This window comes from Herpailurus yagouaroundi, unplaced genomic scaffold, assembly GCF_014898765.1.
Source record: "Herpailurus yagouaroundi ecotype Mexico unplaced genomic scaffold, PumYag 250, whole genome shotgun sequence".
Taxonomy (NCBI): domain Eukaryota; kingdom Metazoa; phylum Chordata; class Mammalia; order Carnivora; family Felidae; genus Herpailurus; species Herpailurus yagouaroundi.
The window spans coordinates 25,883,696-25,900,774 of record NW_024412467.1 but is presented as its reverse complement, the minus strand read 5'-3'; the positions used below and the strand labels follow the sequence as shown (position 1 = coordinate 25,900,774).

Here is a 17,079-nt window from a genome sequence, read left to right as displayed (position 1 = left end):
AGGAGAGTGAAAAGGGGGGAGGGGAAAGTGGAGAATCTCCTCTACATACAGCTGGACTGAGTGATACGTGGTTTAGAGAAAGGGAAAAACCTCCCTGAGAAAACAAGCTGACCATGGCCTTGTGTATCCTTGACCTGTACTCTCCCATACCAATTTAGTAGCCGATGAAGGATTAACAAAGCATGCATTTAACATCAATTAACCTTCTATCCATCACAGGTCAAAAGAGAAAACTGCCATTATAAAAGTATTTCATTAAAATAAAGAGGAAAGGCCACAATTTCTTACAATTTATAATGTATACTTAAACAAGTGCATTTTCTTTTATTTTATATTATATTGGTTTTAACCCGTCTGCTTCTTTTCCTTTAATGGAGCACACAGGATGAAGTTAGTGTTTCTGCAACAGAGGTCAGAAAATTTTAATTTTGTAATTTTCCCATACTTCACTGTAACACAACCTTTGATTTTCCAAAATATTTACTGGTAGAAGAACAGAGGGTAAAATATCTTTTACATAACTTCAGTCTAAATATACATTTAAAAAAATAACTAGTAAAAAAAATATTAAGGGAAAGAAACAGAAAAATAGTAACCACAAAAGTAGCTTTAGAATGATTAACCAAATTTTTACTACTTATTAAAGAAGAATTTTGCTGATTTTAATAGCTAACAAGAAATAAGTGATCAGGTGTCTTACCCTCTGAGGTCCCCAGAGGCTCCGTTCAGCTAAAGGGATAAGACCAGGAGTTGGAAATAACAGGAGTTCTGATTCACTGCAGACTTGAAGAACCCTCACCAAAGAGGCCAGGGAAAGCCTCCTGATGTTAAAGCACTATTTTCTTAAATCAGGCCACAGAAAAGTGAAAGTTTTCCCCCCAAAATAATAGCACTAGATAGATTTTTCCTGTCCAGAGTCATGGATCCAAAGGACCCCAGAAAAACCTCATTGCAGAGATGCCTAGAGTTTCAACGATAAAATTACATGCCACTAGACTCAGGACGCCCAGCAACAGAACCAAATGTAGAATTCACCACATCCTCCTTGAGTCATGTTCAACCTGTTTTAGAATAGACTTTCCTCTTGGGGTTGGGCTGGGCTAACCCCAGAGGGATCTCCTTGAGATACTGGAAAAGGGTTTTAAAGAATGGTAATTTGTTTCCTTCCATTTTCTGTAAACTCATTCTACTTTTCCTGTGCAGGGTCAAGATCAAGTTATCTCAGCACAAACACACATTTTACCATCTAAGGGCACAGGGCAGGACAAGTCTCAAAGACAGGGTCATGAATTCTTCTATCCAACATTTTTTTTTTTAAGTATGCAAGGTGGGGAGGGATGGAAGGGGGAGAGAAGGAGAGATGGAGGGGGAAAAGGAGAGGGAGAAAGAGGGAGAAAGAAGGAGAGAGAAGGAGAGAGGGAGAGAGAAAGTGAATCTCAAGCAGGCTCCACTCTCAGTGTGGAGCTTGATGCAGGGCTGGATCCCATGACCCTGGGATCATGACGTGAGTCATCTGCACAAAGGAAGGACTGAACAAATAAGAGATAAAGCATCCCTACTTTTCCAGCTCTTTTTAGACTTCTTTCCTTCATCACTCCTACAAAGAAAATATAATTTAAATACGCAATTTTTAAAATTTTTTTAATGTTTTATTATTTATTTTTGAGAAAAAGAGAGACAGAGAACGCAAGGAGGAGAGGGACAGAGAAAGAGAGGGAGACGCAGAATCCAAAGTGAGTTCCAGGCTACAAGCTGTCAGCACAAAGCCCTATGCAGGGCTCGAACCCACAAACCATGAGATCATGACCTGAGCCAAAGTCAGACACTTAACTGACTGAGGCACCCAGGTTCCCCAAAATAACTATGTTTTTAAATGAAAGCATAACTTTTTATGTGTTAATTCGTTTGGGAAAAAAAAAAAACAATGATTTTAAAAATAAAACTCTTAGGGGCGCCTGGGTGGCTCAGTCAGTTAAGCGTCCAACTTCGGCTCAGGTTATGATCTCGCGGTTCGTGGGTTCAAGCCCACATCGGGCTCTGTGCTGACAGCTCAGAGCCTGGAGCCTGTTTCAGATTCTGTGTCTCCCTCTCTCTCTGCCCCTTACCCACTCACACTCTGTCTCTCTCTCAAAGATGAATAAACATTAAAAAAAATTTAACTTTGATAAATGGCACTGAATTATGTATCTATAAACTTATGCATCTATAGATATTACATATATATAGGGGTGCCTGGGTGGCTCAAGTCGGTTAAGGGTCCAACTTTGGCTCAGGTCATGATATGATCTTACGGTTTATGGGTTTGAGCCCCACGTTGGGCTGTGGGCTGACAGTCTGCTTCGGATTCTGTGTCTCCTCTCTCTCTGACCCTCTACCACTTGTGCACTGTCTCTCTCACTCTCCCCCAAAAATAAATATTTAAAAAATATTATACACACACACATACATAATGAAAAAAAAACCTTCACTCTTGCTATAATGTTTTGGGGTAAAGGGAAGGGAATGTACAAGAAGTAACTAGAAAAGAATACTGGAAGCAAGAGAGTATATAGGGGAAAAGCCTGACAATCTGGCTCTCTAGAGCTCCCACATAACTGATCTGTTACATAAATACTTGAGTACACAGCTAATCTAAAACACACACTGGATACCATCTTAATTCCGTCAATTAAAAGTCTCATTCTTTATTTCCCAGAAACTTTAAAATCCCCTGCCTCAGCAGGCTAAGTCTTCCTAGAAGACAATTAGCTTCACTACACTTCAAAGTCAAAAGCTGTTAGGTCTAAAGGTGGCTGGTTCTCTAACTTATGTCACTGGACATTGATAGCATACTGAAAATAAAACAGGCCAGTGCAAATCCACCACCCTCCAAAAACACAAACAAAAACCTAATTTTAAAGAAAATACACTACTCAATGGAAGGAAAAAGGAATCGTAGTTCATGTAAAAGCACAGCATTATTCATCCACCAATCTATTGCCAATTGTACCCATGTCCCTTACCACCCTCATCTTCATTAGATTTACATTGGGTGAACAAAACATTACTTCTTGATATTTCAGAAAACATTATTTCTTCAGGAAAAAAAAAGCATCCCAGTGTTTTTTTTTTGTTTGTTTGTTTTTTCAGAAACACAGATCACGTGGACAATACTGAAGATGGCATTATCAAATAAAACTGATTTTTATCTTTGTTTAGTCCATCAAGAAGATTTGGGATATATACAGATTGGTCATCTAGCACCTCAAAAAATGACAGTGCTGGATTCCTCATTAAAGAGATAAATAAACTAAAATTTGGAACAAGGAACCTCAGATAATTCAGTCAAAACAAATATTTATTAAGGACTTCCTATGTCCCAGGCACTATACTGGGAAAATGATAGGAACAAGATTTTGTGACAAGGAAGTCATGGATGACCCTTACATTCAATAGAGTGATAGGTACTGAAACCAGAAAGCAGTGGGATGAGTGTGAAATGGACTTAAACAACTATTTAAGAATTTTGCCTAGGATGGAAAAAGAAATTTGAATAGAGGAATGTGAAATCAAAGGAGCATGCTACTTTTTTATTGTTACTGTTTTTCTATTTTGCTTTAATTGTCATCTGTCTCTAGGCATGATTAAAGGCTGACAAGAATGAGCCTTTGGCCAATGAACAACTAAATAAAGTACTCCCAAAGGCAAGAGTGGATACAGAGGCCTGGGACATATGTCTTAGGATAAATGCAATCTCTTTTGGGGTAACTGGGGAAAGAGGAAAGGTTTTTTGGAAGAAAGAGCATGGGATTCTCCACTGATAGTTCTACTCGTTGTGAAGTAGGTGGCAAGAGTATCTGCTGGGAGTACAGATTATGTGAAAGGATGAGAGATTTGAGAAAAATGGAAAATGCTTAAAATAGATTCTACAGAGGGCAGAAGCAAACACAAGGAAAACCCTAGAAAACTCTTTGATGGTCAGTTGAGATTGATGACCATGGATCCGTAGGAGTACAAATCTAGATGCTAGAATTTTCCCCTGTTGGTTTCAGCAACTCAGTTCAAGCATTAAAGAAGGTAAAGAATTGAGATGGTCCAGGGCGGAGAATTTGCCAGCCAGATGCTACAAACGGATAATAATACAATTGAGCATTCTGGTATGAGAGTGACCAAAGATCCGGTAAAAGTGCAGCTGTAATGGAGGTAACTGAGTGAGGGTGAGAAAGATAAGACACTAAGCAAAGAGTGGAAGATTTGAGCTTTGCATTTCAGAAGTGGACTAGTTTCAGGTATGGGCACTTTAGTCCTGCTTCCCCACTCCCAGGTACATCTCTGGCAATAGCCATATCCCTTTGCTTGGCTCCAGCTCTCAGGAGGCTGTAGTTTGTCCTTTTGTTCCCTCTACTTGTTGTCAGTTTCTCTTTGGGCCTCACTGTCCCTTGTTTGTTCCCTAACCCTGCCCACACCTCTGCAAGTAGTGCCTTTATTAAAATCTCCCTACTTGAACCATCTGACATAAATTCTGATTCCTGCTGAGACCCTCATTTATCCAGATACACATCATGTCAATCACATGAGGATTTCATTAAACTAAAACCAAATATCCCTGACTTTCAGTCTTGTTTTGTCTTTCAGTAAAATTATAATACAACCAAAGTTAAAATCATATAATCTTCAATATCACATAACTTTTTAAGTGGAAAAGGCGTTTAAAAATTCAGGAAATTTGGGGCACCTGGGTGGCTCAGTCAGTTAAATGTCTGACCTCACAACTCGTGCGTTCCAGCCCCACGTCAGGCTCTGTGCTGTGCCTGAAGCCTGCTGACACTGTCTCTCACTCTCTCTCTCTCTCTCAAAAATAAATAAACATTAAAAAATAAAAATTCATCAAATCTTACAGATGAAACTATGAGACAACCTTACAAGAGCAGCACAGCTAGCAAGCAGCAAAAGGAGAACTCATTCATCAATGCACCATTATTATTGAATGCTAACTTTGTGCCATGCACCACTCTAGGTGCCTGCTTGGATCCACCTTATGCAGCTTACATTCTAATTAACTAAACTCCAGGTTTCCCAAATCCCAGTGTCCACTGTTGTTTCCACTACCGGCACCAAGACTTATTTTAAGCAGGAAGTAGTAAGTAGAAGGAATTACTAAAATCAAAACCGAAAATTAAGCCTGGGATGCACCCCAGTCTTAAATGTTACCAATGGTATTAAAGTTAAAGAATATTGATGAAACTTTAGAGCAAGCCTAATACAATTTTCCTGGGGGAAAAAAAATGCATAGTAAGTCAGTTCCAAACCCCTCAGCTTTACCTTCAGAGCACTCCATAATCCAAAACATACTTACTTACCAGCCTGTGGGCCTTCTTCTGTGTGCCACCCAGACGTTCCAGTGCCTTCCCTATGAAGGGCCACATCCTCCCCATCAAGGTCTGACCTCCATGAAGTTTTCCCAATTACTCTAACCCCAACAGATCCCCTTCTCTGAATTCCTGCTATTCTTACACTCAATATTATAGTTTAGTTCTTAGATATTCTTTAATTGAGAGCAAAAATGCCCCTTCTGAATCTAAGCTAATATTATTTCTAACGTGTATGTCAAGCATATGCTAAAGTGGGAGATACAAAAATGGCCAAAACTAATCTCCAGCCAGCCAGAACTTAGCCTTTTGACAGATGTAAGTACCAGTAATACCTATAGCCCCTAAAACAACACAGGGATAGGACAAGTGCTAACTGGTTTTGGATTCACTGAGCTGAAAAATTTCAAACCAGGAAAAAATCTTAATCTAGTTTTATATATTCCCTGACTACAGGAAAAAGGAAACTGAAGCCCAAAGAGGCTATGCCCATGCTATGAAGCAGGTAGGTGGTAGCTCACAGACCAGTAAATGGCTGCTTTGACTCCTAAGCTGAAAAACCTTTTGACTCCATAATTTTCAAACTGAGGGCCAAAGATGACTATAGGTGTACCCATAGCTTCAAGAGTCATATTCTCTACAATTACTTTAAGTTTGTGTGTTTGTATCAGAATAATTATTTTATGGGCCCCTGGGTGGCTCAGTCAGTTAAGCGTCTGCCTTCAGCTCAGGTCATGATCTCACAGTTTGTGGGTTCAAGCCCCACATCAGGCTCTGCACTGATAGCATGGAGCCTGCTTCGGGTTCTGTCTCCCTCCCTCTCTGCCCCTCCCCCGCTCACTCTCACTCTCTCAAAAATAAATAAATAAACATCTTTTTTAAAAGAATAATTATTTTAAATTAACATAAACATACACTGAACCATGTGATAATAACAACACTACTACCATGCAATTTCACCAGGCAATCCAGGAGATGCATGAACACATTCCTCACCATCTGAGAACAATCAACATTCTAGCATACTGCTTAGCACAGTGATCAATGTTATTTCCCATGCCAATCAATTTCAAAATCCTCTCTACTAAACACTGGCCTAAAACTTATCCATTCAATAAACACTGAAGCTCCTGGGATGTGGGAGGTGCTAACTAGATCCTGGCTACATGAAGATGAATAAATTGGAAAATGGGTGGAAAAGTAATTAAAAGATTAACTATATACATAACTATACATAGCATTTCCTATACTCTGGCTTAATCCTGCCATTCCCTGGTGCTAGAAATTATGCAAAGTCCTCTACTAGAAGGCTGCTTTGCAAAATTTGAGTTCTGATTTCATTTTCCCTACAATTCATACATAACAGGCTCTCAAATATTAGTGCAATGAGTGAAAATTTAAGCAGATTAACAATCATCTTTTCAAAAAGTAACATTTCAAAATTATATTCAGTACAGAAAATTAAATGCTTGACACGATAAAAAAGAAATTTCTGAACCTTTCAAGAGTCATTCCAAATTACACTGGGGGATCCTGTTTCCTTGTTTAAATTAAGTTCCTACTTAGGGGCCCCTGGGTGGCTCAGTCAGTTAAGTATCCAACTTCAGCTCAGGTCATGATCTCACCTTTGGTGAGTTTGAGCTTGAATGGGACTCTGTCTCCCTCTCACTCTCTGCCCCTCCACCGTTCACATTCTCTCTCTCTTTCTCTCTCTCAAAAATAAACATTAAAAAAAATGTTTTAAAGTTCCTAAACAGAAGAGAACATTTGAGTAGTAAACACACATCATCCTCTTTTTATTACCACCCTTTCAGTCAACAACTTTGGACACACAGATGATCCTCAGGAAGCTTCTGGCATTCAGTTTCTGTTAGTAGAGTCAGATACACAGAGCCTGACCAGAATGTACTAATGTTTATACAGAAAATATAATGTATTAGGAGACTGAGCCACAAGACCTCAGTTACAACTAGCTTTACAGGGTGCCTGGGTGGCTCAGTCGGTTAAGCCTCAGACTTCACCTCAGGTCATGATCTCATGGTTCATAGGTTCAAGCCTGGCATCAGGTTCTGTGCTGACACCTCAGAGCCTGGAGCCTGTTTCAGATTCTGTGTCTCCCTCTCTCTCTGCCCTTTCTCCGCTAGCACTCTGTCTCAAAAACAAATAAACACTAAAAAAACATTTTTAATAAAAAATAAAAAAATAACTAGTTTTTCAATATAGTGCCATCCAAATGATTTAATTAAAGTGTGGCTGGGTAAGCCTTTTTAAAAGGTTTCCTTGTAAGTTTACTCCAATTCATGAGAGGAAAAAAAAAAAAACTTTCTCATACCTATTATTATAATTGGCCTTTACTGATTAAGAATAGCTTATTTCCATTTAAAGACAATCTTTTGCAAGAACTGTTTCTTGGAAATTAAGGAAGTGTCTACAAAATCTTGGGATAGCAAGCTAGCATCACCAGGCTTACATGAGAGATGACACTGTGTTTGGGTGTGCAGGCTGTAGAGCTTCGGTGCCTTGTCTCAAAGGAAGTTACAAGACTGAGTAACTACAAGCTAGTTACATAACCACTCCGGGCTTCCGTTTCTCCCTCTGTAAAATGGGGATGATATACAGCATCTACCTCTCGTGAGAATTAAATTAGTAAATGTAAACGCCTAAAACACTGAATGAAAGGCACCTAGAAAATGCTCAGTATAGCTCTAAATGACGCAAACTTAAGCAAAATAAGCAAAACATGTCTCACATTCGCTCTTCGCGAATAAATTCTTACACCTGACACAGTGACAATACGTAGGGACGCAAGGGGGACGAGTGAAGCCGACTACAACCAACGGGTCGATGGCCAGTATTCTGGAGGCCCATGACCGGCGCAAGGGTGAAGGTCTCTGGGCCTCTAGCAGGTGTCAGGGACGGCGCGGAGGTGCGGACGGGAACCGCACGGCGCCTTCCTCCTCACAGTCAGGGACTGAAGAGCGGTGCAGGAGACTGACACCGGCGCTGGCGGACCACTTCCACCCGCCTCTCTGGGAGCGAGGCCAGCCGCCGACGCCCGCCGCCCTGCCTGTCCGTGCCTCCCCAGGCTGGCCTTCAGCCAGGACCTCCAGCCTCCACAACGTACCTCCAGCCTGCCTGCCGCCCCCTACGGCCCGCAACGACCGAGCTTCCAGCGGCTCTCGCGAAGAGTCCCGGGCGGTGGCTGCCCTAACCGCCGGCGCCTTCACTTCCGCCCGCTGGGAGCGCCGAGAGCGTCGATCCGCCGGGCAGTCGAGCTCCGAGTCCTAGATGATCCAAGCCTCTGCGGGAAGAGCTGGTGGGAGGGTCGGAGCCGGCTTCCGGTAGGGCTGGGACTGGCGCTGGGGCCGCAGGACAGAAGGCGTGGCTGGGGACGCTGGAGGGTTGGGGTGGGGAGGCCGAGGGGATCCGCAGCTTGCAGCGTCGGTTCGGTACCCTCGGATCTCCTCTAGGAGGATGTAGGATGAGACGGTGCGTTTCTGGTTGGTTCTGCACCGAATCGGGATGTTGTATTTCCTACCGAGGCTTTTGGAAGCTAGGCAAGGCACAAAAGCCACAGGACCTTGGATATTGTGGAGGAGGATGCCAGGCTACAACCTGGAGACTCTGAGACTTGGTGACTGTTGTAGTTAAATTTAAGGAACAACTGCATGGGCTAGGCGCTGTGCAAGGCATTGGAGATATAAAGGTGAATTAAAGGCAGTCACTTCCTTTCGGGATCTGGCTGGGCTGAGGATAAATCAGAGCCTGGTTAGAGGAAAAAGAATGGCACTTAGGGAGTGACTACAACAGCCTAGGCAAGAAATGACTGGTTTGCACTGAAAAGACAATGGTGAGGATGAAGGGAAAGTGGTGATAGGAAACTGAGAAAATAGAATTCTGGTTGTTTCTACTTTATTAGCAGAAGACTCATTAAGATCATCCATGAAAATGGAGGATGGGAGGCAAGGGAGGTTTAAGAAAAAAAGGTGAAATCTTTGTCTTGGATACTGCGAATCAAATTACTAAGAAAATATGGCAAGATTTCCAGGCAGGGCTGAGAGCTTTCTTGGGATGTGTAGTCCTAAATTTAAAATGGAATCAGTCAGCGTGCTTGGTTATGCTTTGGCTGCTCTGGTGTAGGTAGAGAAATAGTAGAAAATTATTTCTAAGTGAGGATGGAGTTTTACAAGGCAAAAGGAACAGGAAACAAAGGAGTTGAAAGTCTGTGCAAAGAAATGTTATTATGGAGGACAATGGAGTTTAAGCTTGTGTAACAGTATTTAGAGGGATTTTTCTGGTTGTCCTGGAATTTAAATTGGCCACTTAGACTATTAAGGTATCAGATAACTAGGATGATCATTTGTCCCACTCTGCATGAGATAGCTCTGGTTTTTGTCTGTTATCCTGGCTTAACTGTTAAGAGTGTCCCTTTCATTGTCAAAAATGCCTCTGTTTGGACAATATGTAGTCACACTAAAGTCACACTGCTTTATAAAGAGAGATGCAAACAATTGAGATCAGACATCTCTTCAGGGCTTAGAAGGGATTCCCTCACCTGGCTCTAAGCAAAGTTAGTACGTGCTGACCTGAGGTATACAGGAGCCTATGTTTGCTATCAGAGTGGAGCTGAGCATAGGAACAAAGTTCTTGGAAGAGTTGGCCTGCCATTGGCACTAAACATAATTATGAGTATGCTAAATCTGCTTTTGGTCTAGAAATTCCCAAAGATATGAGACCTGTTGGAGTCACCAGTTACAGCTAAATAGAAAGGAGGATAGCTGTGAAGCAGAGGCACAACCATGATAAAGGTTTTGCCATCTCTCACTCTAAGAACTCAGACATGTGCTTCACCCAAATTTCATCTTTGGTCAATTTTTATGTCTCACATGAATGCCCACCAGAGAGCATCCACAGCAGAGGAGAACTCAGTACCCAGGATGATTTGACCAACACCTTCAGTCCTGGGTCACACCAATGTTTATGCAGTGGGCCTGTGAATGGTATAGCCATAGTAGCAGGGATGGAGCTCCATGGACCCCTTTCAACAAGGCAGATCCAGATAGTGTGTCTACTCCCTCCAACTGCAAAGGCCAGTGCAACTACTTGGCAAATTAATTTCTTCAGACCCAGTTACATATCCTGGGTTTTGGTTTGTCTTCCCTGTCTGCAGAGCCCTGACAAGCATCACTATCCAGTTGCTCACAGAGTGTTTTATTTATCATCATGGGATTTCCCATAATAACATCTGGGACCAGGGACACACTTAAGAGTGAAACAAGTCTGACAAAGAGGACAATACAAGATCTACTGGTTCTACCCTACATCACACACCCAGAAGCTGCCACTCTGAGAGAACTTTAGAATGACCTCTTAAAGGCTCCAGCTTGGAGAACTAAAGCTCCAGCTTGGAGAAAATATTTTGCAGGGTCGAGATGCTATGTTATTCGATGCAATATGTATTTTGAACCTAATGCCAGCATATGGTACTGCACCTCAGGTAGAGTCCTGGCTCTTGTGGTGGGAGAGAATGCTCTTCCAGGGAATACAAGGTTCCATTAAATCTAAAGGCCTCTCCTCATTTGGGCTCCTCATTTGGGCAACAAAAAATGACCCTTATGGTCAAGAGGAAATAGGACAGGGAGTATTTTTTCTAGAACTCAGGGCACTCCCTGGGCATCTTTTCCATGCCTGATGATAACAGTAAATGGGCAACATAGCAACCCTGGCCTGACAAGGGCATGGCAACTGGCTCAGACCCCACAGGTATAGAGGTCAGGGTCACTTCATCAAGCAAGCAGTACAGGCCAGCAGAAGTGCTAGTTGAGAATGAGGGGAATCTAGAATGGGTGGTAAAGGAGGAAGGTGATGGAATCACTGTGGCCTCAGGATCAACTGCAACATGAGCCCATATTTCAGCGTATCAATACATCTGATGTTGGTATGACTGGACATCAGCATGAGGAATCAGAGACAGAACGAAGTGAACACAACACAGCATGCAAAGGATAGATAGTAGCAGAGGCTGTCAGAGCCCACCCATACCCCTTTGCTGTCCCCTTTACTCTCTAATGGCTACTTTCCTGGAACACATACCCCTTTTTGCCTTAGGGCTTTTTTTCCTAGACACAGGGCAAGCTGGAAGCACTGGAGAATTCATTGGCCCAGATGCAGGCTTCAGCCAAAGGTAGGCAAGGATTTTGTATATAACTATCCAGTTGCCTCAATCCTAGGGTAGCTCAAAAGCATGTTATCCAGCATATTCCAGACCTTCCCGTGAGATTGAACTCCAATGCCCTCAGGAACACCTTCACAGTATACCTTTTATTGGCTTCCTTCCCTTTCCCTCCTGGCTTCCTCACTCCCCTTCTGTGTTTCCTTAGTATCATCTCCTAAGTTAAATACTAGCCCTTGAAACCGTATCTCAGAGTGGGCTTCTGGGGGAAATCCAGCTGAGATAGTCATTATCATAGGCCAAAAACAACCTATAGTTATTACAACTCAAATATCTGTATGTGCTGAATTACAAACCTATTAGAGAAATATATCCTAAGAAAAGGTGATTTTTTTGTATAGATGCTTTGAGTGGTGGGATTTAGCATGACTCTCTTCTGTCTCTACATCAGAAGACTTGTTAAGGAGCATCTGGGTAGCTCAGTTAGTTAAGTGTCTAACTCTTGGTTTCAGCTCAGGTCATGATCTCACGGTTTGTGGGATCAAGGCCCACATTGATTCTCTCTCTCCCTCTCTCTCTCTGCCCCTCCCCTGCTCATGTTCTCTCTCTCACAAATAAATAAACTTAAAAGAAGAAGAAGACATGTCAAAGTATTGCTCCAGTGTGCAATAACTTGACTGTCCCAAGATCATCCATGTTAAAAGACACAGAAAACATGAGTCAGACACCTGGAAGCAGAAGCTGAAAGGAAATTAAATTTTCTGTATCCCTGACAGTGATACCCTGCTTAAAGTGAAACTAATCCCTGTGCTAATCTTCTCCCCTTTGGGTCTCAGTAACACACCATTTCTCAAATTAGGCAATTCTTCAATTATGCTGGTATGAATGGCTCTTGAGGACTCATAGATCTTTCCTGGATCAAAAGAATGGCAGTACTGTATCCTTGAAACAAAAGCACAAAAGAGGAGAGAATCTTCTGCTAATATAAAAATTACTGGTGGTATTTTCTTTTACTTAAATTTCTGGTCTGTATTCTGAAGCTAGCTAACAAATGTTAGTGCAGTATATGCAGAAGCTACCAGCAAATAATATCATTAAATGTAAAATTGCAGTGGTAGATACTGAGGCAATTCAATATCATCATATAACTGTGTGTTTTTAATTCTACATCAGATTTAGTTTGACCTAAAGAGAAAAAGGAACTTTGAAGCATGAAATTCCTTTGGCTTCAGGCTTAGAAAACACTATGACAGTCCCTGTTTTTTAGATTTTTTTTTTTTTTACATTAAATGAACACCTGAAGTGTTTCATACTGCATGGCATATCAGTTTGTAATGCACCATAGTTTTTATAGAATCTAATCCTCAAAACAACTGTAATTTGCCATATCTTAGTGATGCTTTTTATCAGAGACTGATAATTGTTTGGTCTGTTGTTTCATAGATTCTAAGTCCTTTGCTGGCAGATTCCTGTCTTATTCATTGTTATAGACACCACAGAACCTTACATAGCCGGTTTTGAATACAATAGCCACCCAATGATAGCACTAATCACAGCCTACAAATATATTATTGCCTACTTGTTTACTTTTTTTGTCTCCTTCCACTGGGATATAAACTCCTTGAGGGAAGGGACTTTATATTTTGCACTCATGCCTCACACATTGTAGATACTCAATGAATGTTTAATGAAAAACTAAAACTACTGAAAATAGCAGTACCTTATAGTAGCAAAGCTGGAGAGATGGCTGTTTTCAGCTGTCTATTTTAAAATATGCTTAATGGTCACTTAAAAGCATAAAAGATAAGCAAAATCTGATATGTAAATCTTGACGATATATGAATGTTTGAGATCTTTCATTCAATACCACCCAACTTTGTCATCCTTTGCTGGTGTCTTTTATGGTTTAAAATCATAAGAACAATTTGAAATCCTCCAAGGTTGTAACAATTACAACTCTATTGTACCCGTTCCCGGATTGGGTTTATTGGTTAAGGAAGCCCCTTGCATCATTTTGCTTTTACCTTAATCTCACTATTGTGTAATTCTAGCAAATACCTTTATGTTAGGTTTTAGCATCTATGTTTCTCATCAGCTTCAGAGCTCTTTTTGTGTAAAGTTCTCAAAATAGTCAAATGTCTCCACTCAATTTTACAGCAAAGTAGAGCTCTGTGGTTTTCTATTGAGTTGCTATTTGCATATTTTATTAAGAAAACTGTAAATAAAGCTGGATCTATGTAGGGATATGGTGTTTCAACAGTGTTACTCCAACCATATGGTCATCACTGCGACCCAGCCCAACGATGCAGCTGTGTTTACCACCTGTGTTTATACTGGGGTGCCTCTGGCAGTAGACTGTATCTGTAGGTGGTCTGGAGAACAGAGAGATGAAGGAATGTCACTTAGTACCAAGAGAGATATGAGAGATAATGAACCTGCAGAGAGGGAAGTGGGTCAGAATGTGAAATGACTCATTTTAGTGGCCAGGGGATCTCCCTTCCGTGATAGGCCTACCCTGTTGCTACAGAGAGGGCAGGACAATCTAAGTTCTGTGATTTTCTGTGAATAGGAATTTAGACCTCTTTCTGTTCTGAATGAAGAACTTATAACAACATAATATAACATTTCATTTATTTTAAATTGTTAGACAATAGATGGTTGGCATTTTTGTTTTGGGTTTTATGTGTGTTTGTGGGTTTTTTTCTTTTTTTGTTTTTTAAAACTTTCCACTTGAAGTTTCTGTATATTTCAGGAGGAACAAGGCCAATTTGCATTTTATCAGTAGTGTCTGCAATCACAGAAAAGACTTAGAAAATGGTACCATATTTCCAGTTGATTCCACTGACATGGTATTTCCCCTAATAAATAGATCGGGGCTTAGGGCAGCACACCAGCTTGCTTGCCACTTTATACATCTGCTGTCAAGGAATATCACCCCATTGAGAGCAGGAGCACCAGTTGGGTTTCACTTAAGTAGAGAACCATGTTCCTGGCCTCTGGATTTTTGTGTAGGATTTGAACCCTATTGACACTCCTTTGTGAAGACTTCCCATTTCCAAGAAACTTTAGAAATGACTTGCATAGCATTTGAGTGTCTGGCTTCATATCTTATTTCTTTTTGTTCTAATATGACACAATTTTTGTCTGAGTCCCTTCATCATAAGTCAGATATCACCTTGGTTTCCCATAAACCCAATAAAAGATTTTAAATTCCCTAAGGAGAATTTAAGGAATTTAAAAGCAGAGATGTCTGGCTGGCTCAGTCAGTTGAGCATTCGACTCTTGATTTCAGCTTAGGTCATGATCCTAGGGTCATGGGATCAAGCCCCATGTCAGACTCTGCACTGAGAGTGGAGCCTGCTTGCTATTCTCTCTCTCTCTCTCTCTCTCTCTCTCTCTCTCTCTCTCTTCCTCTGCCCCTTTCCCCAGCTCATCCTCTTTCTCTCCCTCTCTCTCTCTCTCAAGTTAAATGAATGCATGCATGAATAAATAAATAAATAAATAAATAAATAAATAAATAAATAAATTCCTTAAAGGCAGTTTTCTCCAAATTCAATAGATTTCACGTATCTATACTGTTAACTCAGCCGAGTTTGCCTTGTAGTTATTGGCTATAATTCCTGAAGGCAATTACAAGCATCAGTGTGCAAGATGCCCGCTCAGTGTGCCCTCTGTGGCTGTCTCCTGGCTGCTCACAACTGAGTGCCCTGGAGGACTTACCCTGCCCACCTGCACCTAACTGCCTCCATGAGCTCATCTTCAAGCTGCTGCTGGTATTCTACTGCTGACCAGTATCCCAGGCCAGTCCCCCAACAGGGCAAAGCTTTCTGAGTTCTCTTTATACTTTCTGTGGTATGAAGAGACAAGAAACGCACAAAAAATAAAAAGCCAAAGATAATTTTCAGTTCATACTTTGGACAACAGTCTGAATATTGGTTCTTTCTGACTGAACTCATAACAAAAGTGGTAACATAGAGTATAGCCAATTGATTTGAATGTGTACTTATTTTTCCATCCATAGTGGAGTATGTGGAGTGAAATACCAAGAGAAACAAAAATATCCATAGTTCTTGAAAAATCAACAGCTGACTATAGTGCTGTTGGTTGATAGGTACAGATGATATAGGTTAATTACACTTGCAGTCCAGAAACCCACATTTTGGGTAGAGCCTGATATTGACCCTGATCAGATGTGTTCTTTGACCTCTTGAGAGGTCTAGTTATCTCTTTTTTAAAATAAGGTGGTTAGGGGCGCCTGGGTGGCGCAGTCGGTTAAGCGTCCGACTTCAGCCAGGTCACGATCTCGCGGTCTGTGAGTTCGAGCCCCGCGTCGGGCTCTGGGCTGATGGCTCAGAGCCTGGAGCCTGTTTCCGATTCTGTGTCTCCCTCTCTCTCTGCCCCTCGCCTGTTCATGCTCTGTCTCTCTCTGTCCCAAAAATAAATAAACGTTAAAAAAAAATTTTTAAAAAAATAAAATAAAATAAGGTGGTTAGGAGAGAGAAATTTCAAGTCCCTTTAAGTTCTAAAATCCCATGACTGCGCTTTTCAACAAACAACTATTCTGCAGTGAGTTTTGGCTGAACTACAGGGCCTTCTCTCTGGCAAATTTATCTGGCCATCTGCGTAGGACAGGACATATGGGTGGTGTTAGTGGAGTTTTTCCAAATAACTCTATATGCCAGCAGTAGTGGATCACACTAACTGTTCTTGTTATTCAATTAAAGGAAATTTTTTTCCTCCTGGATACTTTGTTCTTTGAATTTGTTACCTGTAAAGCAATCAATTTTCACACTGAGAACTTCTTGGTTGCTTTCTCAGACCTTGAAGCACATTGTCCTTTAGTGTTTCTGTAGCTTTTTGCTTTTTTGTCCCAAATGACTTCCACACCTCCTCAGCCCTTGCCCTGTGAACTAATTGCTTTGCTTCTTTGTTCCTTGCTAGGTTATTGTAGTAGAAAGCCAAACCATAGTAGACTGGCTGTGAAGAAAAGTAATAAAGAGGAAAATAGTGTAATGTTAAATACCTAGGTTGAATTTTCAATTTTGTGATTTTATAGAAGTCCTACTTTTCCATGAAGTATTTCCTTCTAAACTTGGCTATGTTTTATCGGATCCTGAATGTGTGGGTGTTTGTTGATTTGCATTATTATTATGTTTTACATATATTTAACATGATACATATTCATCCAACTAACATAGATTCAAAGCTCAAATGAATGAATGCATGATTAAAAGGTATGAATGATAGATTTTAGCCATACATATGGTTTCTTTCTGATAAAGAAAGAAAGCATAGCTTTTCAGGACTGTAGACTTATGAGGATTCCTAAGAAAGTTTTATTTGAGAACAAATGGCAAATATCTCTCTAATGATGTAATTATAATTTTATCCTAGAGATTTGTATACTCTGCTGATTTCAAATTGTGAAAGAAAATTTCATTAATCACTGTTCCTTTCACATCATTGTGTGTTTTGGATATGTTTAAATATGATTGTTATTGCTGTTAAGTGGCATCCTGTTTATAAGCATATATTTGTTAAAACACATTACAAGGGAAG

General features: G+C 40.8%; 1 protein-coding gene across 1 annotated transcript in view; it reads right to left on the bottom strand.

The window, feature by feature from the left end:
- Window positions 1–8,606, bottom strand: part of EXOC2 (exocyst complex component 2) — a 277,362-nt gene extending 268,756 nt beyond the window's left edge. The window contains exon 1 of the mRNA XM_040460631.1: window positions 8,473–8,606. The gene's annotated coding sequence lies outside the window, so the exon portion shown is untranslated. The remainder of the gene's footprint in view (window positions 1–8,472) is intronic.
- Between the last annotated feature and the right edge of the window lie 8,473 nt (window positions 8,607–17,079).